The sequence below is a fragment of the Microcaecilia unicolor genome, chromosome 14, assembly GCF_901765095.1.
Source record: "Microcaecilia unicolor chromosome 14, aMicUni1.1, whole genome shotgun sequence".
Classification (NCBI taxonomy): Eukaryota; Metazoa; Chordata; class Amphibia; order Gymnophiona; family Siphonopidae; genus Microcaecilia; species Microcaecilia unicolor.
In genome coordinates, this window is record NC_044044.1 from 19,482,542 (window position 1) to 19,506,860 (window position 24,319).

At 47.8% G+C, this 24,319-nt stretch overlaps 1 protein-coding gene across 10 annotated transcripts in view; it reads left to right on the top strand.

The window, feature by feature from the left end:
- Nucleotides 1–24,319, top strand: part of KDM6B (lysine demethylase 6B) — a 151,592-nt gene that overhangs the window by 78,934 nt on the left and 48,339 nt on the right. For 2 of the 10 annotated variants that reach the window (XM_030188431.1, XM_030188432.1), the window contains exon 1: nt 20,587–21,022. The exons of the other annotated variants lie outside the window; for them this stretch is intronic. The gene's annotated coding sequence lies outside the window, so the exon portion shown is untranslated. Of the gene's footprint in view, nt 1–20,586; nt 21,023–24,319 lie in introns of those variants that run through there. 10 annotated transcript variants of the gene reach the window in all.

Here is a 24,319-nt window from a genome sequence, read left to right on the forward strand (position 1 = left end):
ACTCTTTCACCCTCCTCGCTCGCTCGCTCCCCTCGCACTTTTCTGCACTAACACTCTCTCGTGCCCTCACTCCCTTGAATGGGCATGTGCAGCCTCTTACTCCTTCCCCGCCAGCCCACACCAGCGTGCCCACTTTTTCACTCTTGGGCGCTCTCCCCATTCCTTCTTGCATGCGCGCTCTTGCCCTCGTGTGTTCCCTGTCTTGTCCAGGCTCACCCACTTCTCACTCGGGGGCTGATTCTCAAAACCAACCGCCGGTCTTAAGGCCTGTCGGTGCCGGAATAGCGCACATGTTTCCTGCATTAAGGCTCTCTGAGCATTCTGCGCAGATTAATAACGTACATGCTGGAGATGGCCGCAAATTGTATTTGAATGTAGTCAAACGAATGTTAATGAGGTCATTTTTTATGCCCTCCCAGTTCTCTGAGAACAGCACACAACCAAATCCTGCTCTTACCACTTGGAGCTGGCTTTGGTGAGTTTGAAGAGAGGAGTTCTTTTTATTTTCAGTTTAAAATCTGCTGGGTTTGATTTCTTTTGGAAACAGAAGAAAGCCCATGCGAGGCTCTTAAGTGCTGGTACTGAGAAAGAAATGTGCGCGAGTCTGAGCAAACACAAAGGTGAAAACACACATTGGCATCTGTTTTCTTTGTTTAAAAATAAGCCTTCCAAGTATAAAAAAAAAAAAAAGCAAACCAAATTGAAGCTTATATTTAAAGCGCGGAAGAGTGGCGCTGCTGTGTGCTTCATTTTTGGGTTTGCCTGTCGCATAAGCTCACAAGAGCTACGCTTACTACCAAGCTCTTCGGTGCATGTGTCAAGCACATTCCCCCTCTTGCGTTCGCTTTTACAGCACACATATAATTTGAACATCACTTCCTTTGAGCATTGGCAAGCTAGTTTTCGGTGCTGTTCTGACCGTACGGGGTATGCGCTGTTGGCTTTAGCACGGGTTACTGATCATCGGCCCCTCGGACATGGCACTGCTAAGCAGGGCCACAAGAGTGAAAAAATCTCTCCCACGTTCTGCTTTTTTCGCTTTCCCGCTAATGACCAGTGGATCCTGAGAGGAGGTAGGAATGGCAGCACTGACAAGATATACCTTCCACTGAACATTGGTATGGAATGTAAGGTTGTTATTGGTGGGGACCTGGTCTTGGTTTAGCTAGTGGTGATCAGTGGGTTTTTTAAACACTTACCGTCGCTGGCTGAATTAGCCCCCAGTTTTTAGTGCTGGGAGATTATACGAACCCAGCCGATATTCAGCTGGGCCTGCATAAAAGAGTTTCATACGGGCCCCAGCTGAATATTGGCTGGGACCTGCTTAACTATTTTTTTTTTTTTTTTAAATAAAAGCTCCCAATCCCCCTCCCGGCCTCCCTCCTACCCCCTCCCTTCTGCCACCATGTTCCTAAGTTCCTCCCCTTCCCTCGTCCCCATCCCCACCCCTCCTGATGTCTAGGTGGGTACCCTTGGGCCTACCTTTCTCCATGGTGGTCCAGCGAGGACCTTTGGGGTCAGAAGCACAACTCCCTCGCCTTTGCCTTTCAAAATGGCTGCCATGACCTCTCACGAAAGGTTACAGCAGACGTTTTGAAAGGCAGCTGTGATGGGGCCACGCCCTTGCCCCCAGAAACCCTTGCAGGACCATCATTGAGACAGGTAGGGGTTGGGGAGCGTACCTAGAGATCAGGAGGGGGTGGGTGCGGGAGCGGTTTGTTCTGCGGGAAGGGGAATATTGCCAGCACCTGCATAACCCCAGGCTCCTCTCCAGTCTGCCCCTGACCTGCCCATCTTTTTGGTTGGGCGGTTAGTATGGGTATTCAGCAGGAAGCGATTTAAGCAGGCAGGAGAAGCTTTGAATATCTGCCCCATTGTGTTTATTCTGGCGGAATGGCGTTCTTTTGTATATTTCCTTGTTACCCATAACATCACTGAGTCCTGTTATTGTGATGTTCTGTTACCATCAGTCTAACATCAAATTGTCCAGTCAATGATAGTTCATGGAGTATTTGACCCTGTGTCCTGAATCTTTATTGTTTTATTACCATGGCATTAACTCTGCGGGTTAATGGAATAGACCATTAGCGTTGCTGCAGAATTTGCAACACCCGCAGTATATTTTGGTCTGTCTGTGCTAGATTTGTATTATGTTTGGAAAAAGTAATATTAAATAGTGTTAATATGTTAAAAAGTGGTATAGAAGTTACAGTGTATAAGAATGTTGCAATATGTTGGGTATGTTACATTGTTACATTGATGTACTGATGTGGGTTGAGCCTTGCCAGCTTGGGCTTTTGATAGTTTTTAGGGAGTTGGTTGGGTTTGTGAGTAGCAGGAAATTATGGATTTCCTCTCTCATTACCTCTCGCCTTGACTACTGCAACCTACTTCTCACCGGCCTCCCACTTAGCCATCTTTCCCCCCTTCAGTCTGTTCAGAATTCTGCTGCACGTCTTATCTTCTGTCTGGACCGATATGCTCATATCACCCCTCTCCTCAAGTCACTTCACTGGCTTCCGATCAGGTACCGCATACAGTTCAAGCTTCTCCGACAGTTGGTCGCTCTTCTACAAATGCACTCAATCTGCAGCCCCTCGTTACCTCTCTACCCTCATCTCCCCTTACGATCCCACCCGAAACCTCCACTCACAGGACAAATCCCTCCTCTCAGTACCCTTCTCCTCCACCGCCAACTCCAGGCTCCGCCCTTTCTGCCTCGCCTCACCCTACGCTTGGAATAAACTCCCCAAGTCCATACGTCAAGCTCCCTCCTTGCCCATCTTCAAATCCTTGCTCAAAGCGCACCTCTTCAATGTCGCATTTGGCACCTAACCATTATACCTCTATGCAGGAAATCTAGACTGCCCCAACCTGACATTTCGTCCTTTAGATTGTAAGCTCCTTTGAGCAGGAACTGTCCTTCTTCGTTAAACTGTACAGCGCTGCGTAACCCTAGTAGCGCTTTAGAAATATTAAGTAGTAGTAGTACTTTTTATATGTTTTACCTTCCCCCCATTCCGCCTCCAAAGAGGGTCCAATGCAGAAACCTAGTGTTAGAGCTCTGCACTAGTGCTTCGTGCATGACCTCCTAATGCGAGTTAATGCCAAAGTTTCGCTCCCCAATGCAGTAACCAAATGTGCAAATCGGTCCTGTGCAAAAAGTGTGCTAACAGGGGAGAGTGTACTGGGCACATGTGCACACAGGTCCGTGCTAGGAACATCTATGTCTTGTGTACAGATTGGCTGTGGAGTTGCATGTGCAACTAGGACGCCGATAGCACCTAAGAATAGCCATACTGAGACTGACTAATAGTCTGTCTAGCCCAGTATCCCATTTCCAACAGTGGCCAATCCAGGTCACAAGTACCTGACAGAATCCCTAAGAGTGAAGATTCCGGAACCCCACAGAGTAGCAACATTCCAGAATCTCAAAGAGTAACAAGATTCCGGAACCCCAAAGTACCAAGATTCCGTGCTACTAATCCAGGGGCAAGCAGTGGCTTCCCCATATCTACCTCAATAGCAGACTATAGACGTTTCCTCCAGGAACTTGTCCAAACCTTTTTTTTAAACCCAGATATGCTAACCGCTGTTACTACATCCTCCGGCAAAGAGTTCCAGAGCTTAGCTGTTCATTGAGTGAAAAAATATTTCTTCCAATTTGTTTTTAAATTATTTCCATGTAACTTCATTGACTTTGTACTTTTTGAAAGAGTACAAAAATCGATTCACTTCTACCCATTCTACACCACTCAGGACTTTACAGACCTCAATCATATCTCCCCTCGGCCATCTCTTTTCCAAGCTGAAGAGCCCTAACCTCTTTAGCCTTTCCTGATATGAGAGAAGTTCCATCCCCTTTATCATTTTGGTCGCTCTTCTTTGAACCTTTTCTAATTCCGCTATATCTTTTTTGCGATAAGGCGACCAGTACTGAACGCAGTACTCAAGGTGAGATCGCACCATGGAGCGATGATTCTCAGTCTCATTTACCACCCTGTCTGTTTTTTTTTTTTTTGCCTCCGCCACACACTGGACAACTTAACGCATTTTGTACCAGCACACCTCCCACATGCTGAGGTTCCTTATGCTCACAGTGAAGGGAAATCACAAAATCCTCCCTAACGCTACTGCAGAAGTTCAAGCTAATTTTTTACACCACCTCAGACTTGGCGTTAAAGCCCCAGCGTTGTTTTCAGCCTTTTGGTAGTCATAAGTACATAACTATTGCCATACTGGGAAAGACTACTACTACTACTTAGCATTTCTATAGCGCTACTAGGGTTACGCAGCGCTGTACAAGTTTAAACATGGGGAAGGACAGTCCCTGCTCAAGAGAGCTTACAATCTAAAGGTAACAAACTATGTAGTAAGTGTAAGTATCATGAATGGAGAAGGTGGTTAGGCGCCAAAAGCAAGGGAGAAGAGATGGGTTTTGAGTAAGGACTTGAAGATGGGCAGGGAGGGCGCATGGCGTATGGGCTCGGGGAGTCTGTTCCAGGCATAAGGTGATGCGAGGCAGAAGGGACGGAGTCTGGAGTTAGCGGTGGTGGAGAAGGGTACAGATAGGAGTGATTTGTCCTGAGAGCGGAGGTTACGGGTGGGGACATAGGGGGAGAGGAGGGTAGAGAGGTAATGGGGGGCTGCAGATTGAGTGCATTTGAAGGTCATTAGGAGAAGCTTGAACTGAATACGGTAGCGAATCGGGAGCCAGTGAAGTGACTTGAGGAGAGGGGTGATATGAGAGTATCGGTTCACGCGGTAGATAAGACGTGCAGCAGAATTTTGGACAGATTGAAGGGGGGATAGGTGGCTAAGCGGGAGACCAGCAAGGAGAAGGTTGCAATAGTCAAGACGAGAGGTAACGAGTGAGTGCACGAGGGTTCGGGTGGTCTGTTCAGAGAGGAATGGGCGGATTTTGCTAATATTATAGAGGAAGAAGCGACAGGTCTTAGCTGTCTGCTGGATATGGGCAGAGAAGGAGAGGGAGGAGTCGAAAATGACTCCGAGATTGCGGGCTGACGAGACGGGGAGGATGAGGGCGTTGTCAACAGAGACAGAGAGTGGGGGAAGAGGAGAGGAGGGTTTGGGTGGGAAGACAAGGAGCTCAGTCTTTGCCATGTTCAGTTTCAGATGACGGTTGGACATCCAGGCGGCGATATCTGAGAGGCAGGCCGAGACTTTGGCCTGGGTTTCGACTGTGATGTCGGGAGTGGAGAGGTAGAGCTGGGTGTCATCGGCATACAGATGGTACTGGAAACCATGTGATGAGATCAGTGAGCCCAGGGAAGAGGTGTATATCGAGAAAAGAAGCGGTCCAAGGACAGATCCTTGAGGAACCCCAACAGAGAGCGGGATGGGGGTGGAAGAAGAGCCATTAGAAAATACTCTGAAGGTGCGTTGGGAAAGATACGAGGAGAACCAGGAGAGGACGGGGCCCTGGAACCCAAATGAGGACAGTGTGTCAAGAAGTAAATTATGATTGACGGTGTCAAAGGTCCATCAAGCCGAGCATCCTGTTTCCAACAGAGGCCAATCCAGATCACAAATATCTGGCAAGATCCCAAAAAAGTACAAAACATTTTATACTGCTTATCCCAGAAATAGTGGATTTTCCCCGTCCATTTAATAATGGTCTATGGACTTTTCCTTTAGGAAGCCGTCCAAACCTTTTTTAAACTCTGCTAAGCTAACCGCCTTTACCACATTCTCTGGCAACGAATTCAAAGTTTAATTACACATTGAGTGAAGAAAAATTTTCTCCGATTCGTTTTAAATTTACTACATTGTAGCTTCGTCGCATGCCCCCTAGTCCTAGTATTTTTGGAAAGCGTGAACAGACGCTTCACATCTACCCATTCAACTCCACTCATTAGTCTGCTCTTCTCTGCCTGTGTGCTAAGTAGCCAATAGCATCATTATTATGGATGTGCTCTGCGCACGTGCCAGGCTTAGTAGCCAATAGCATCATTATTATGGATGTGCTCTGCGCATGCGCCAGGCTTTGACTCATTTGCAAGACCCAGTTTTTGCATAGGGCACCCGCAAAAGCATTAGTTATACTGGGTTTCAAAGACTGATTCCACAAAACAAGAGCCAGGCCATTTCATCTGGGAAATTATGAAAAAGTTATAAACATTTGTAAAATTAAACAAATTACTTTAATTATTTAGTTAGACCAAATTTGCAAAAAAGAGAGGTTTTCAAATTCCTTCTAATTAAAAGATAAAGACCACAACATCTTAAAGCAAAAGGGAAGCTGGTTCCACGTCTCAGCCATCTGATAGTAAATAGAACAGGAAAGTTTTCTGATCGATTTTTTAAATTGCTTAAATTTTAACAAAAAGCGGGCGCTAAAACCGAGTTAACCAGCTAGTGGCGTTTCACTGCAATAGCTCCTGAGAGCGAGCGGGGGTAGGTTTGTTAAGCCTTTTAAAAGAATGATGCGCTTTCCTATTTTATTGATGTTTTTTTTTTTTAATGATTTGTTTGTTTATTGTTTCTGTTGCAAACTGCTTTGAGTTGAACTTTGTTCAGGGAAGGCTGTGTATATAAATACAGTGTAACACTTTGCTGTGTATACTGCAGTCTTACAGTGATGGTTTTATCAGGGCTGAGTAAATGGTGCAGTCCAGAAATACATGCTGCCATCAACCATGATGGGCAGACGCTGGGGTGACATTAGACCCAAGCTGAGGTGGGGAAGGAGGAGACAGGTGAATGACAATTCTACTTTATAACCAGGTGCCTCTTTGCTCAAGACAAGTAGCACTTACATGCGTTAGCACCCTCACAGGCAGATGATCAAAAGCCCTGCGCCGTTCCAAACAGCGCGGGGCGCTATTAGACCTATGATCAGAGATAATGCATGCAAATTTAAGCAGCGCAATTATCTCTGATCATGGGGTAGAAGTGCGGGAGAATTGTGCCTGAGCATGCGCTCGGCACAATCCTCCCGCACTTGTTTGACAGATCTGGGCTGGAGACCAATGAAAAGAGAAGGACGCCCATCTTTAAATCGGAAGCTGATTGTCCTCAACTGCCCTGTTGCAGAGACGGCCAAATTTCAAGGGGGTGTCGGAGGTATAGCGACGGGGCAGTTGAGGACATCCAAAATTTGGACGTTTCTGCAATGGGCAGTTAAGGACGTCCAAAATTGGATGTTTCTATGAGAAAGACGTCTTTCTCGTAGAAGCATCCAATTTTGGACGTCCTTAACTGCCCATTGCAGAAACGTCCAAAATTTGGACGTCCTCAACTGCCTCGTCACAGAAAAGTCCAAATTTTGGAAGTCCTCAACTGCCGTCGCTGGCAGGTTTTGCTGTAGGAGGGAATGCATGCTGGACAGGGCTCACAATTGTTCCCCAATGATCTGCAAACCCTAACGCCAGCTCGGAGCTGACGTAGGGTTTGTCGCGGCCAGTGACCCAGTCTTTGGCGCGCGGGACGCTGATCATTGGGGATGAATGCGTTAAGCGCTGATTAGCATGCAATTTCATGCTACTTGTGCTAAGAGCCCTCGAGTGCGTTGTTTCACACGCTCGAGGGCTCTGATCATGGGGCGGTAGTAAATGTCGGCGCTAGTATGGCGCTAACAGCCTCTAGTGCCGGCGTTTGCTTTTGATCATCTGCCTGTAAGTGCTGTTTTGAAAGGATGCTTGAGCAGCTCTAGGTTAACATGTGGATGAAGCATGGGAGTTACGTGCATCTTTGCTGCATTAGGACGTCTGCTCTTACACCAGCTCTGTGGAACCCCCAGATGGCATTTTGGAATAGGAAGGTCACCGTTCGACAACAGGGTTCCACCATAATGTGTTGCTTGAGGTTACTCAAGGCTGGCTTAACCTTTACAGGTCAGGCTCTGGCCCAGGGCGCCAGCAATTAAAAGGGCACCAAAGCCCGAGCCTGTGACCTCACTGGCCCTATAGATTGAGGGGAAAAAGAAGAGCCAGTAAACCCCCTCCTCTCTCTCTTTCTCTCAGACCACCTTTAAAGGTAGTTTTCCCCTCGTGAGCACTGGCAGCATTTCACTTAACACTGCCCGCATCAGCCCCCCCGGCATCTTGCATCTTCCATCTGCAGCGCTCCGCCCCCTTTTGACATCACTTCTGCAGGGGGCGTGGCAAAGGGAAGAGATTGAGGCTGATGCAGATAGCGTTAGGTGAACTGTTGCCTTGGGAGAGGAAAACTGCATTTAAAGGTAGGCTGGGGGAGGGGGAGGATGCGCCATAGGAGGGGGCGCCAATCCGAAAGTTGGCTCAGGGCACAGTCACTTAGCTAGCCCTGAGGCTACTGCCTTCCACTGGACCATGTAGACCTTTGGTCTTCACCTGTGAGCTAGGTTTTTAGGGTATTCCTGATGAATGTGCATGCCCTTCTAGCCCCATTGTAATCATCTCTTTCTCATGCATATTCATTAGTGATACCCTGAAAATCTGACCCTCCAGGACTGGGATGGAATACCACTGATACAAAAGGAGGCAGGCCGGAGGAAGGGGAAAATGGGGTGGGGGGGGGGGGAGGAGGAAGAAGAGGGCCTGCAGGGAGAGAGAAGGGGGGAGGGGAAAAGTAAATAGTTAATAACTAAAGAGAAAAACAATTTCCATGATTTCATAAGTAGATAGGTATTTCCATACCGGGAAAGACCAAAGGTCCATCAAACCCAGCATCCTGTTTCCAACAGTGGCCGATCCAGGTCACAAATACCTGGCAAGATCCCAAAGAGTAGCAACATTCCATGTAGAACTGCAAACAATAGCAAGATTCTGGAATCCTAAAGAGTAACAAGATTCCATGTAGAACTCCAAAGAGTAGTAACATTCCATTCAGAATCCCAAGTACAAAAGTATTGCCATACTGGGACAGACCAAAGCTCCATCAAGCCCAGCATCCTGTTTCCAACAGTAGCCAATCCAGGACACAAATACCCGGCAAGATCCCCAAAATGTACAAAACATTTTATACTGCTTATCCCAGAAATAGTGGATTTTCCCCAAGTCCATTTAATAACGGTCTATGGCCTTTTCCTTTAGGAAGCCATCCAAACCTTTCTTCATAGGAGCAGCTGTGGTATCCACTAGCAAGTCTTTGAGGGCCATGTTTTGGGGTATCCCTTAGATAAATTAGCATGCATACTATCTCCAGGACCTGCTTCACAGACACTGTTAGAGATATGAACCTTCAAAGACGAGAGTCCACTTTGCAGATGGTTGTACAGTACAGCTTTCCTGGGGGTCATTATTTATTATTTTTATTATTTATATTTTGCTTGCACCTTTTTCAGTAGTAGCTCAAGGTGAGTTACATTCAGGTACTCTGGATATTTCTCTGTCGCAGGAGGGTTCGTAATCTAAGTTTGTACCTGAGGCAGTGGAGGGTTAAGTGACTTGCCCAAGATCACAAGGAGCAGCAGTGGGATTTGAACCGGCCACCTCTGGATTGCAAGACCGGTGCTATAACCACTAGGCCACTCCTCCACTCAGGAATCTTGCTATTCTTTGGGGTTCTACATGGAATGTCGCTACTCTTTGAGATTCTGCTTGGAATCTTGTCACTCTTTAAGATTCCAGAATCTTTATTTATTTATTTAGATTTTGCTCACACCTTTTTCAGTAGTAGCTCAAGGTGAGTTACATTCAGGGACTCTGGATATGTCTCTGTCCCAGGAGGGCTCACAATCTAAGTTTGTACCTGAGGCAACGGAGGCCCAAGATCACAAGGAGCAGCAGCGGGATTTCAACCGGCCACCTCTGGATTGCAAGACCGGTGTTCTAACCACTAGGCCACTCCTCCACTCCATTACGGTGTGGCATAAAGTCTTGCCCTTCTGTGTCATTGCTGTGGTATTAGAATGCTTTGGTAACATTTCGGCAATGTTGCAGTACTATCGTGGTTTCTGAAGTGGCGGCTTTACCATTTTAGAATTATGTATTTCTTTGGCTTATTGAAACTATACGTCTTCCCCATTGTTTGTTAAGAGCCTATCTTCCCCACCCCCCTCTGTTCCCTTTTAATTGTTTCGTGGGGATTAAGTGCACCTCCACACTTTGTATGGTACCCCCATACCTAGAGCAGTATCTTTTTGATTTGGCTTATTGCCAGCATTATAACCTTTTGTTGTACTGTGGTGGTGGTTACCACAGCCAGTGTTCTATAGTAATACTTAAGTAACAGCCTTGGTGGTATGTTTTGGTACTGGTATGTGGTGATGTTGCTGTGATACTGTACTTTGTTAATCTGCATAATTTATTTGTCAAAATAAGAAACTCTTAATGCAGCGCAGGAAAAAGCTGTTAATCAGACACAGAATTTGATATTTTTTTCTGTGAAACTCCCCCCTCCCCCAAAAGAAGGCCAAGATACTCTCCTCCCTCCCCCAGCCACTCTCCATATCCCCTAATGCTCTTGCCACAAACCATGCTAGACTACACCCCCCCCCCCCCCCGATCTCTTTCTCTTCCCCTTCATTCTAAACTCCCTCCATCCAGGCTCAAGCCCATCCTCCAGAATGGGGACATATGTCCAGTTGCCCCTTTCTGTGGTGGACCCTCCACCTCATTCTCTTTCAGCCTTTTTCCAAAGTTGTTGGGTGGGTGTCCTTAATTTGAACGTGCCGGTGCCCCCAACTCAATCCCCATCCCTTCCAAATTCACTTTTACTTCCCCTCTCTCCCAGAGGCTCAGTTCCCTAACTCTCTTCCTACCCCTCACCCACCGACCCCCAGCTCAGCTGTACCTTCCTCAAGCCCATTGCCCTCTCCTCTTTGGTATGAGCCAGTCCATTTTGTACTGCTTTCTGAGGGGAGATATGATAGAGGTCTATAAAATAATGAGGAGTGGAACGGGTAGATGTGAAGCGTCTGTTTACGCTTTCCAAAAATATTAGGACTAGGGGGCATGCGATGAAGCTACAATGTAGTAAATTTAAAACGAAGTGGAGAAAAGTTTTCTTCACTCAACTTGTATTTAAACTCTGGAATTTGTTGCCAGAGAATGTGGTAAAAGCGGTTAGCTTAGCGGAGTTTTAAAAAGGTTTGGACGGTTTCCTAAAGGAAAAGTCCATAGACTGTTATTAAATGGACTTGGGGAAAATTCACTATTTCTGGGATAAGCAGTATAAAATGTTTTGTACTTTTTTGTGATCTTGCCAGGTATTTGTGACCTGGATTGGCCAGTGTTGGAAACAGGATGCTGGGCTTGATGGACCTTTGGTCTTTCCTAGTATGGCAATACTTATGTACTTTTGTCCCCTACCAAGTCTACCTGTGTGGCACTGCCTTGGTATTCAGCCTGGGTCTGCCATGGCAACGTTGCCATGGAATTCTGCCTGGGTCCACTGTGGTGGCATTGCTGTGGTATTAAGCTTTGATACGCTTTGCATGATGGTGATGTGGGGCTTGGTTGGATTCTGCAATGCTCTTGCATTACGATACCATCAGTCTGTCTTTGATCTCTGGCGTAATGAGCGAATTTGTTGGGGAGGAGGAATGCTGGCACGCATACTAGGTTTAGGTATTTGGGATGTTGGGAGAGGGAGAAGAGGGCTGGCGCTAGAGATGGGGGGAGGGCTGTCTTAGGGCAGCTCAGGTATGTGCCTAGTCTGTGTATATTATATAAAGGTCTCCTCTGCCTTGGGAAGGTGTTTGGTTCCCATAGTGATAGACAAAGCACCACAGGTGAGACAGAGTAAATCCAGGGTGAGTCTCTGCCTCTCTTGGTTGAGGGGTGGGTATCTCCTTCCCTTCCTCTCTCGTACACCGGCTGTCTTTCCCTCTTCTCTTTTTACCATGCTTTCTTGTGCTAAGCACTAAGCAGCTGTTGGTACAGACTCTCTTTCATTCCTCCCCTTCCTGCATCCCACTAAACCTGCGTCACAGCACCAAGTGGGCACTGAACACAAAGAACGACCCCCCCACTCACACACACACACTTATCTTGCACAAAAACAAAACAAAACCGAGATTTCTGCGAGATCGTGTGAGAATGAGTCAAGGTCTTGCTGTGCCCTTCCACATAAGCACATCTGCAGGAACTCACTCACCCCTCACCCTCCCCACCACCACCACAAGCGCTGCCCTGGCACTCTGACCAGCTCAGTGCCCCCCCTCCGTCCCTTTTCCTCACAAGGATGCTGAGTAAGAGGCAGAAGAAGTGACTCAACATACTGCAACCTACCCCCCCTTGCCCAAGTTCCTCTTTTCTCCTATATAGCTGAGAAAAGCCTGCCCCCCCCACACTGTACCCCTCACTCTGACTCCTATCCCCAACCCCTCCCATCCCATGCTCTCCATCTCCTATGTGCTCAGCCCAGTTCCAGGAACATAATCGGAATAACAGGTTATTCCAGCGCTGCAGGTAATTATTACCTGTGTGTCTCTTGCCTCTGTCTTTCTTCCCATCTCTTCCAGGCTCCTTCTGATCTCTTATTCCCCTTCACCAGTGAGACACATCAGCTGAACACCATCCTCCGCCCGCCCCACCCCTTGCTCCTCCATAACTATAATTACACCCTGCTGGGAAGGTTGATAGTTTTACCCAGACTTCACACGCCCCTGATAAGGAACTGGTGGAGGAGGGGAGGGGGGAAGGTGGTTGTGACACTAATTCTACCTGATACATGGTTCACACATGTTTGTTCCCCCCCTCAGGTTTGATATTTAGTGGAAATGGGTTAGATTTTGTTTATAGCATGCCAGAGGACTTGCACTTCAGTGGTTTGCTGTTAATATAGTCGGGGCAAGGGGATAAAGGGAAGAGGCACATTCAGTTCAGCCCTCTGTCCCGTTATAGCTCAGAGAGCTTTCGCTGATGAATGCCTTCCTGCCAGGGTTACCCACACAGGAGTAGGAATTGAGGCACAAGGCAAATATGGTACTCATCCCGAGGTCATGGTATTGCACAGGCAGTGGCAGAGCTGGGGATTAGAACTGAAGCTCACGGGGAGAAAGCAATTGACCTCTTCATGTCTGATTAGACCTCTTCTTCTTAAACTTGCTGGCTGTGTCCTGGCACCTTCCTGCCTCCCTGTGAGTCTCCAGCTGTAAGTAATAAAGGACAGTGAGTCTGCTGTGAATTGTCTCAGCCAGACTTCAGCCCAGGGGACTTCCTGTGCTGCTGTGAAGACACCAGTGTGTTACAGTCTGTGAGCTGTGGGCTAGGCTGGATGTCCAGAAAGCTTGTGCTGCTGCTGCTTGTCCTTTATTCGTTGTATGCTGGGCTAGTGTTTTTGAGAGAGAGAGAGAGAGAGAGAGAGTGTGTGTGTGTGTGTGTACACATCTTGCTGCTGGCTGTGATGTGTGTTCTGTGGTAGGTCAGTGTGTGTGTTTGAGTGTGCGCTGCTGCAGTCTGTGTTGTGTGTGTTTCTGTCCTGGGGCAGAAGGTGTGTGTGAGGGATTTGTTCTGTGTGTGTTTGTGTGCTGAAGCAGAAGGTGTGTGTGTGTGAGGGAATTGTGCTGAAGCAGAAGGTGTGTGTGTGAGGGAATTGTGCTGGAGCAGAAGGTGTGTGTGTGAGGGAATTGTGCTGTATGTGTTTGTGTGCTGGAGCAGAAGGTGTGTGTGTGAGGGAATTGTGCTGTGTGTGTTTGTGTGCTGGAGCAGAAGGTGTGTGTGTGAGGGAATTGTGCTGGAGCAGAAGGTGTGTGTGTGAGGGAATTGTGCTGTGTTTGTATGCTGGAGCAGAAGGTGTGTGTGTGTGTGAGGGAATTGTGCTGTGCTGTGTTTGTATGCTGGAGCAGAAGGTGTGTGTGTGTGTGAGGGAATTGTGCTGTGCTGTGTTTGTATGCTGGAGCAGAAGGTGTGTGTGTGTGTGAGGGAATTGTGCTGTGCGTGTTTGTGTGCTGGAGCAGAAGGTGCGTGTGTGAGGGATTTGTGCTATGCGTGTTTGTGTGCTGGAGCAGAAGGTGCGTGTGTGAGGGATTTGTGCTATGCGTGTTTGTGTGCTGGAGCAGAAGGTGTGTGTGTGAGGGATTTGTGCTATGCGTGTTTGTGTGCTGGAGCAGAAGGTGTGTGTGTGAGGGATTTGTGCTATGCGTGTTTGTGTGCTGGTATAGAAGGTGTGTGTGTGAGGGATTTGTGCTGTGTGTGTTTGTGTGCTGGAGCAGAAGGTGTGTGTGAGAGGGAATTGTGCTGTGTTTGTGTGCTGGGGCAGAAGGTGTGTGTGAAGGAATTGTGTCCTTCTGCAGTGTGTGCTGTATGTGTTCTGTCACTACTGAGGCACAGTGTGTGTATATGTGAGTGTGAGGGAAGTGTGTACCCTGCTGCAGTCTATAGTGCATGCGTTGTGTTCTGGGGGAGAGAGAGAGGGAAATGTGCTTTGTCTGTTAAATTCTATGGGGGATGTTAATGATTTCTTTAGTGACATTAAGCTAAGGGGGAAGCAGTGGGTGTGAAGTTTGGCCCTGATGTGCTGGTGTGTGGGTCTTGCTGTACTTGAGGGCTGTGACACAATACTTTTTCTTTCTTTTGATGTCTCTTAGTGGGCACATGGTAGGAGGGGCAGTCTTCATCCGGCCCTGAATCAGCCTCAGCTCTCTGATGCATCTTCTCAGGCCCCCTTCCTCACCCCCCTACTGAGCCACACTACTTAACCCCCTCTCATGTTTTCCTGGCTGTGCCTGAGTCTGTCTCACCTTTTTTGTTTTTGCACTGTGCCACCTACCTACGTTCCGGGAACAGTCTCTGCCTAGTCTGTGGGGAAGGAAGGGCACCCCCTGAATTCGGTGAGAAAGGGAGGGATCTCTGAGGCCTTTTTTTTTGTTTTTTATTTATTTTGCTCTCTCCTCTGTTTGCTCACTGGTCTCTGTGTGTTATGTGCAGATCACCCTCTTTGCAAAATGGTGCCTGGGCAAAGGTTGCTTTGAGCAACACCCCCTGTACACACACGCACACACACGCACGCACACACACACACACACACACGTATGGTGCTGCCCCCCACCCCCACCCAATGAGTAGCTTCGATTGTAATTTTGGCAGTCTCGTCAGCTCAATTAATCAGGATTTTGCAGTAGGTTTATTGAGACCATTAGAAAAATATTAACTTGATCTGGGAAGGGGGAGGGGCACGTGAGTACCCCAAAAAAAAACTCTGCGTCGCGGCACCCACGACGATTGTGCAAGGCTGAGATTGGGCGGGTCCTGCGTGATTTACGAAACTTGTTCAAATGCAGCTAATGGTGATCCTTGGACCAGTTTTCAACTTGGCCTGCATTTATCGGCTCTCTGAAAACAACTAGAACGGTGGTGGGCAAGCAGGGGTCCTCAAAGGCCACAACCCATTTGGGATTTTCAAGATTTCCACAATGAATATGCAATGATATTGATTTGCATGTATTCCATCCACTGTACTCAGTCTCATCCTGTGTACATTGTGGACATCTGAAATCCTAACTGGATTTTGTGGCCCTCAAGAACCGTGGTTGCCCACCCTCGAGCTAGAAGTTGAGTTTTTTCACGCTGAGAGGAGGTGTCCCCAGGGATTAGGTTGGGCAGGTCATAGCTGGCAGTTTAAAAACCTTGGCCCACATTTTTTATGGAAAGAACAGGTACCGGTAATTGGCCTCCTTAAAGATCAATCCTCCTGGCTTTCCCCAGGGTGGTGGCTTCATGGGCTTAGCGAGAAAGAAGGTTATAAAATATTAAACCATTAAATGGTAAGTAAAGTCTTGTCATTTAGTCATTAAGTAGTCTGCTTGTGCTGCGCCTTTGCCCACACCAGGGAGGGCTGAGCAGTGGGTGAGCATATTGGGAATTGAGGGGGAAGGAATGGGGAAGCGCTAGGCCATGTTTTTGAGGGACGAGTTTGTGAAAAGCATGTGCAAAGGAGTACTGCTATTTAAACTTTAGTTATTTATTTATATTTTGCTTGCACCTTTTTCAGTAGTAGCTCAAGGTGAGTTACATTCAGGTACTCTGGATATTTCTCTGTCCCAGGAGGGCTCACAATCTAAGTTTGTACCTGAGGCAATGGAGGGTTAAGTGACTCGCCCAAGATCACAAGGAGCAGCAGCGGGATTTGAACCGGCCACCTCTGGATTGCAAGACTGGTGCTCTAACCACTAGGCCACTCCTCCACTAGCAACATTCCGTGTAGAATCACCAATAATAGCAACATTCCATGTTCCACTGCACTAACCACTAGGCTACTCCTCCATTAGCAACGTTCCATGTAGAAGCCTGCCCTTGCAGATCAGCAATGCGACCGCGCAGGCTTCTGCTTCTGTGAGTCTGACGTCCTGCACGTACGTGCAGGACGTCAGACTCACAGAAACAGAAGCCTGCGCGGCCGCACTGTTGATCTGCAAGGGCAGGCTTCTGTTTCTCTGTCCCAGGAGGGCTCACAATGTAAGTTTGTACCTGAGGCAACTGAGGGTTAAGTGACTTGCCCAAGATCACAAGGAGCAGCAGTGGGATTTGAACTGACCAGTGCTCTAACCACTAGGCCACTCCTCCACTCCAGAATCTTGCTATTCTTTGGGGTTCTACATGGAATGTCGCTAGTCTTTGAGATTCTGCATGGAATCTTGTCACTCATTAAGATTCCAGAATCTTATTTATTTAGATTTTGCTCACACTTTTTCAGTAGTAGTTCAAGGTGAGTTACATTTAGGTGCTCTGGATATTTCTCTGTCCCAGGAGGGCTCACAATCTAAGTTTGTACCTGAGGCAATGGAGGGTTAAGTGACTCGCCCAAGATCACAAGGAGCAGCAGCGGGATTTGAACCGGCCACCTCTGGATTGCAAGACTGGTGCTCTAACCACTAGGCCACTCCTCCACTAGCAACATTCCGTGTAGAATCACCAATAATAGCAACATTCCATGTTCCACTGCACTAACCACTAGGCTACTCCTCCATTAGCAACGTTCCATGTAGAAGCCTGCCCTTGCAGATCAGCAATGCGACCGCGCAGGCTTCTGCTTCTGTGAGTCTGACGTCCTGCACGTACGTGCAGGACGTCAGACTCACAGAAACAGAAGCCTGCGCGGCCGCACTGTTGATCTGCAAGGGCAGGCTTCTGTTTCTCTGTCCCAGGAGGGCTCACAATGTAAGTTTGTACCTGAGGCAACTGAGGGTTAAGTGACTTGCCCAAGATCACAAGGAGCAGCAGTGGGATTTGAACTGACCAGTGCTCTAACCACTAGGCCACTCCTCCACTCCAGAATCTTGCTATTCTTTGGGGTTCTACATGGAATGTCGCTACTCTTTGATATTCTGCATGGAATCTTGTCACTCTTTAAGATTCCAGAATCTTATTTATTTAGATTTTGCTCACACCTTTTTCAGTAGTAGCTCAAGGTGAGTTACATTCAGGTACTCTGGATATTTCTCTGTCCCAGGAGGGCTCACAATCTAAGTTTGTACCTGAGGCAATGGAGGGTTAAGTGACTTGCCCAAGATCACAAGGAGCAGCAGTGAGATTTGAACCGGCCACCTCTGGATTACAAGACCGGTGCTCTAACCACTAGGCCACTCCTCCACTTGTTAACTGTTTACATTTCAATAGTTTAAATGGTTAACTTTTAAATAATGTGTTCATTGTTAAAGGCAACCTATCAGCTTGCAGAGCCAGGTGTTAAAGCTGGGATTTGAACCTGGGCATCTGTTTTTGGAACCAGGGCTATTCTATTTTATACCCCCCCCCCCCCCCCCAGCTTTCAGATTCGGATAACTTTATTGGCATGACAGTTTTACATGTGTCGCCAGAATAATGCATTTACTAGTAGAGCAAAAGAAAACAAAGACAGCAGGGCAGAACTTTGCCCCATGTAAGCCGCATTGAGCCTGCCATGAGTGGGAAAGCGCGGGGTACAAATGTAACAAAAAAATAAAACTTTATTTTACTATTGCCGTACAGACAAGTCAATATAACAAGAACAGTTCCCAGGTCTTTGTCCTGGTCTGCGTTGTGCCTGATCTGGTCACATTTCTTGTCTGGTGGCAGAATACAACATATTTTGCTCCTGTAGCTGATGGTTTCTTCCCTTTCTGTCAGGGTTAAACAGATATTTTTCCTGCTCTTTCTTTTCTGGGAAGTCTTTGATTTTCGCTGCTAGTTTTGCGAAATGTGTGTTTCTGATATCTTTGTATTTTGCACAGTGCAATAGGAAATTCATTTCTGTGTCTTTCTCCAGTACTGCATTGCATGCAGAATCTGGCAGTTTGGGGATTCCAGTTCAGTTTGGGTCTGCCTCTTTCTATTTCTAGTCTGTGGTCAGGTATTCTGAATTTACTGGGGATCTGTGTGTGTTTTGTATCGGATATTCTGCTGGTGTCTAGTATCTGTGCAGATCTGTTTCAGTCCAGCCTGTGTGTTTAAATCTGCCTCCCAAAAGGAGGTGTATTGATGCTCTAGAGCAGGTGATTCTGAAACCTGTCCTGGGGTGAATCACCAGATAGTCAGGTTTTTAGGATATCCCTAATGCATAAAGCATGAGAGAGATTTGCATATAATGGAGGTGACAGGCATGCAAATCTGTCTTATGCATATTCATTAGGGATATCCTGAAAATACAAGTAGCTGGTGGTCCCCCCCCCCCCCCCCCCAGAACAGAATTTTGAGAACCATCGCTGTAGGGCACATTGTAGCAATTTGGACTGCCTGTTTTTTTACAGACAGGGTATTTCAGCAGGTGCTCCTTCAAGGAATCCTGCAGTCATGGGCTTAAGTCTGGCCACTAATAACTGGGACTCCTTCCTAGCAGCATCTTGAGCCTCTGCTGACCTGGGGAGCTATGCCTGCTGCTTGATCCCAGATCCTGGGCTACCCCATTATTTACTAGGATTTATTTATCACCTTTTTGAAAGAATTCACTCAAGGTGGTGTGTTAAACAAAAATGAGGATGTTATAATGCCTTTGTATCGCACCGTTGTGCGACCGCACCTCAAATATTGTGTTAAATTCTGGTCAAAAAAGATATAGTGGAATTAGAAAAGGTACAGCGAAGGGCGACGAAAATGATAAAGGGGATGGGACGACTTCCCTATGAGGAAAGGCTAAAGCGGCTAGGGCACTTCAGCTTGGAGAAAAGGCGGCTGAGAGGAGTTATGATAGAGGTCTATAAAATAATGACTGGCGTGGAAAGGGTAGACGTGAATCGTTTGTTTATTCTTTCCAAAAATACTAGGACTAGGGGGCATGCGATGAAGCTACAATGTAGTAAATTTAAAACAAATCAGAGAAAATATTTCTTCACTCAACGTGTAATTAAACTCTGGAATTCGTTGCCAGAGAATGTGGTAAAGGCGGTTAGCTTAGCGGAGTTTAAAAAAGGTTTGGACGACTTCCTAAAGAAAAAGTCCATAGACCATTATTAAATGGGCTTGGGGAGAATCCACTATTTCTGGGATTAGTATAGAATGTTTTGTACTTTTTTGGGATCTTGCCAGGTATTTGTGACCTGGATTGGCCACTGTTGGAAACAGGATGCTGGGCTTGATGGACCTTTGGTCTTTCCCGGTAAGGCAATACTTGTGTACTAACTCTCAGAGCTTAGAGGAGACCCTGAATCTGAGCTCTTCAGGGATGGGGTGGCAGGAGGAGGGTTGTCTTCTGATACCTTTTGATGACTGACAGAGGATGTTAAGAAGGGATTGAGAGTGCAGGAAAACACTGGAAACAGCCTCCTTGGCAAAGCTAGAGCCAGGGCCCAGGTCTGAAAAGCACAGCCTGTGTATTTGATCTTGGTTTTACTGGTCCTCCTGTCTGAGCAGTGAGCAGTTCTGGAGAGAATGAAAGGGAAGGAGAGACAGTTGGCGGGGGAGGTTGAAAGACTGCCAGAAAGGGGGGAAGAGGCGGAGAATATATTAAAAAAAAAAGGCCGGGGGCGGGGAGTAGAGACAGCCTGGGACTAAGCAAGAGAGAGAACAGGGAGGGAGGAGAGAGATGGTTAAGTCGTGTAGTCATTCTCTTTGTATGTGGGTGATGTCAGAAGTCCCTCTCCTGGCCTATTTACACACTGCTGTGTGTGTCTTGCTGCCTTTGCAGTGAAAAAAAAAAAAAAACCAAGGGGTGGGGAGAGCAAAAGACAGTGAAGGAGCAAGACAGAAGCAGGCAGGGACAAGGGGGGAGGTGGAGCGACAGCTGGGGAAATAGAGAGTGAGCCAGAAGGGAAGAGATCAGAAACATTTGTAAAAAAATGTTGACAAAAGCACCTTAAATGCATTCCAGGCACACACATCTTTCTCTGTCTGCCTTGTCTTTGATTTGCAGGACTAGGTTGTTTTGTTTTTAAGCATAGTCTTGAATTGCGGCCAAAGTTCTCTTTGTGAAATCCACCTTAAATGCAAAATAAAATATTAAAGGCGAAGTGTGAGTGTGTGTGTGTGTGTAGGGCGGGGTGTGAGTGATGGAGAAGGCGTGTTTCTGAGTCAGGGAATCCCAGGTCGCCATGGAGGAGGGAGGGCCCGCGTGGCGCTGTGACCTCACCAGCCCTTTAAACCGGTGAGAACGGCGCGTCCCTTGCCGGGGCGGGGATGTGTGTGTGTGTGTGTGTACGGAGGGAGGGAAGCAAGATTGAGTCATGAGGAGGAACAAGGCAACTTGATAAAGGGGAGTACGAGAAGAGCTTCCCTGGGACAGGGAGACTTTAGACACATATACACAGATACGTACACGCGTGTGGAGAGAAAGAGATTGGCCGACATGTTAACAGCCAGCTGGGCTTAAGTGGCCTGGAGAGAGAGGGAGGAGACCAGATCTGGAGCACAGCAGTGAGGAAGCCAGCACAGTGACTTTCTGGGAAGGAAGGGGAAGTCCCCTCTGCGCCCCTTCGCTCGGTCTCTTGGCGGATCTGGAGCATACTTGCTTCGGATTCCTTGTGGTACAGATTGCTTATTTTTTTTAGTTTTTGAGGACTGGTCTTGGACTGGTGAGGTGTGGAGGACTGGCCAACTGCAGTGCTGACACCAGCAGCCCCGAGCTGGGGGAGTGTTCTCAACTGAGGTGAAGAGTGGGGGGAGGGACTTCAACCCTCCCCCCACAACCTTTCTCTGCATCTTCCTCTTCTGAACTGGACCAAGAGGTAAGAAACTGCCTGAACTCCAGAGGCAGTTAAGGATTAACTCCAAGTTGCCTTCTGAGCAGACAACAGATTGATGGATTGAGGGTAGGGGTGGGGGTGGCCGGCAGCATAAGCACTCTGGGTACTAATGAAATAGAGGGGGGGCGGCGGTCTTTTAGTCCTAATCCCCGGCTCTGCCACTGTGTGTGACCTTGGGCCCAAGTCACTTTTCCTGCACCTTGGGTCTAGTTACTGGCTCTGTCACTGACCCTCTTTTGTGACCTTGTGGGGAGGACTCACTTTAGCTCCTCATGCTTCAGTTCTAATCCCCGGCTCTTCCACCAGATGGCAAGCAAGCACTGTGAGGCCCATCTAGTCTGGGGGGGGGGGGGGGGTTTGGTGCAGGCTAGGGATTCCAGCTGATCTGTGGCTGCTCCTTTTGTAAGTCAAAGGATATCCTATGCCCATTCCAGGCTTTCTTGAATTCCGTTACTGTTTTTGTTTCCAGCACCTCCTTGGGAGGCTATATTCCATACATCCACCACCCTTAGTATGAAGAAATAGTTTCTAATGTTCCTCCCAAGAGGGAGCTGTGTATATGTGTGACGGGGAATGAAAACTTGTTTTGAGAGCCTTACACGTGGCCCAGTCTGTTGTGAGATGTGACGTAAAGTCCATGGGAGGAGAACCCCATGTGGTCAGTTTTTCTTAGGCACCCACCCACCCTTGATCTTGCTATCTTTGATGGAGGGGTAGCTTGGAAGCAGTTCAAGGTATACACTAACACCCCCACCCTGTTATGCGAGCATGGGCTTGCAAGAGCAAGATGTAGTGCTCTGTTCCTCCAGGGTTAGCAGCTACCCTGGGAACAAAGAAAGGTCACAGGCTTTTAGGTATCTGCTTACAGGTACAGGAGGGCCATCTTTCCCTCACCCATATTCCCGTTTTGCAACAGAGTTTGAAGGATCGGTGTCATTCTGTGCCCTTCTTGGGCCAGGGAACATGTTTACCTCTGTCCTCTACTTCCTCCGGTTTCTGGTTCCAGCTCGCCCACCCCCTCCCCTCATCCAGTCACTATTTATCTCTCCTTGCAGACTCCTGAAGCAGTAATTGCATGTCCCAGGCAGCAGCAGTGGTTAGGCAAAAGGCCCTTTGAGATGAAAGGGCACCCCCTGACCTGTTCAAGATAACAAAACTGCTGATAGTGCAAAAAGTGACAGAGTACAAACTATCCAGTGATATAAAAGGGCTAGAAGCCACCTGGGGATGTTCTTTATTCCCTGCGCTGTGTGATGTAAGGGATAGAAAAGCCTTGGGGAGGGTCTTGCTTGCATGCATCCTGTGATACTGTGAGAAAAAGGCCTGGTCAAATCTGGTTTACATCTAGCAGCCACCTCCAAAATTCAGATGGCCAGATGAATAACAATATCCTCCCAGTCCTGCTGCATTTTCCACCCCAACACATATGCACCCCCAGCAAGCCAGAAGAGAGTGGAAGAACATACCTCTCTCCTGCAAGCCCCCCTCTGCCATTCACTTCTGCTGTTTAAAGCTTGCCTGTGGATTGGCACCCTTTGATTTACAGCCAGATTCACTAACTGAACGGAAAGAGCCCTTCCCTTACCGACCCCTTAGCCAATCGGTAAAAAACGGGCATGCATGAAGGAAATCACATGCAAATGAGCTGCTCGCTGTTAGCTCATTTGCACGCGACTTCTTTCCTAAGGAGGGGAAGCCAGTCGGCCAGCTGAGCATGCGCAGAGCAGCCAGTCGTTATGCTGGCTGCTCTGCGCATGCCAAAGACGGCTTCATACACGTCACTCTCAAAAAAAAAAAAAAAAAAAAGGACATCCCTGACGAGCACTTGGACGTTTTTTTCTTAAGATTTTGTGATGGGCGTCCTTTTTGGATGTGTTTTTCTTGCGTGCCGAAATGACCACTGCCGGAGGGGATCGGGACATGCGATTTGGACGTCCCTTTCGATTATGCCCCTCCAGGTCTCTCTCAGCCAAGCTGACACCAGTGACAGCTAAACAAGCTGTGATTGGCTGAGAGAGACCTGGAGGGGCATAATCGAAAGGGACGTCCAAATAGTTTTGATTTGGACGTCCTCGCACGTCCCGATCCACGATTCTCTCTGGCGGTGGTCATTTCGGGCACCTAAGAAAAACACGTTCAAAAAGGACGCCCATCACAAAATCTGAAGAAAAAAAAGTCCCGAATGTTCGTCAGGGGCGTCCTTTTTTTTTTTTTTTGAGTGAAGGACGTCCAAGTTTTAGCACTTGAAAGGACGTCCCTGACGAGCACTTGGACGTTTTTTTTTTCTTTCGATTTTTGCTATGGGCATCCTCCTCTGCATGGGTCCCGCTCACAGCAGCCCCAACGAGAGGTGCAGACCTCCTGTTAGATTTTCCACGGTGCATGGGGTCCGAAACGATAGTGCATCGCATTGACATTATAATAGTAATGAGCTCATTTGCATTCCATTTTCGTTAGCTGCTACCGTGACAGGAAAATGGCTCGGAGAACCCTTTTGTGCATGTCCCGGTTTACTACTTGCGTGCTAAGCTGGCTAGAACCAGTTTAAAAACCACGTTGCTGGCTCCTTAAGTTTAGTGCATCTGGCCCTCAGTTGGCTAGAAGGGATAGAAACCCCAGGTGCTGGTCTTTATTCCCTGCACTGTGTGATACAGTGAGATGGAAAGGTTGGAAATGCCCAGGGATGGTTTTTATTCCCTGCAGGGCATGATACAGTCAGCTAGAAGAGACAGAAATGCCAGCAGATGGTCTTTATTGCCTGCAGGATGTGCTACAGTGAGATATAAGGGATAGAAATGCCTAGGGATGGTCTTTAATCCCTGTTACCATGTGATACAGAGAAACAGAGGGGATGGAAGAGCCAGGGATGGTCTTTATTTCCTGTGGTGCTTGGTCTGCTCTGACTTAGCTGGGTCTGGAATGCCGGAGGGGGGGGGGGATGAGGGACGTTGGGCAGGGAATGGGATTGACTCACGGTTGCTTGACCACAGGATAAGGGCTTTAGACACCAGTTTTGTACCGTTGTAGACGAGATGCAGCTGTTGTCATGGAGACCAGACAGTGAGTGGCGGGTGCCTGCGCTTTTGGGAATGTGCCATGAGCCCCTCCTCCCCTCCTCGATCTCCTCCTTGTCCCCCCCCCCCCCCCCCCCAGTTTACACCGACACACTTCCCACTTCTTTCCCCCCACCTGGCTGTCTCATTTCTTGGTTTCCTTTCTGCCTCTCACGGTCTGTCATCTTTTGCTTTCCCTGCGCCTCAGCTGTCTGGCATCCTCGGT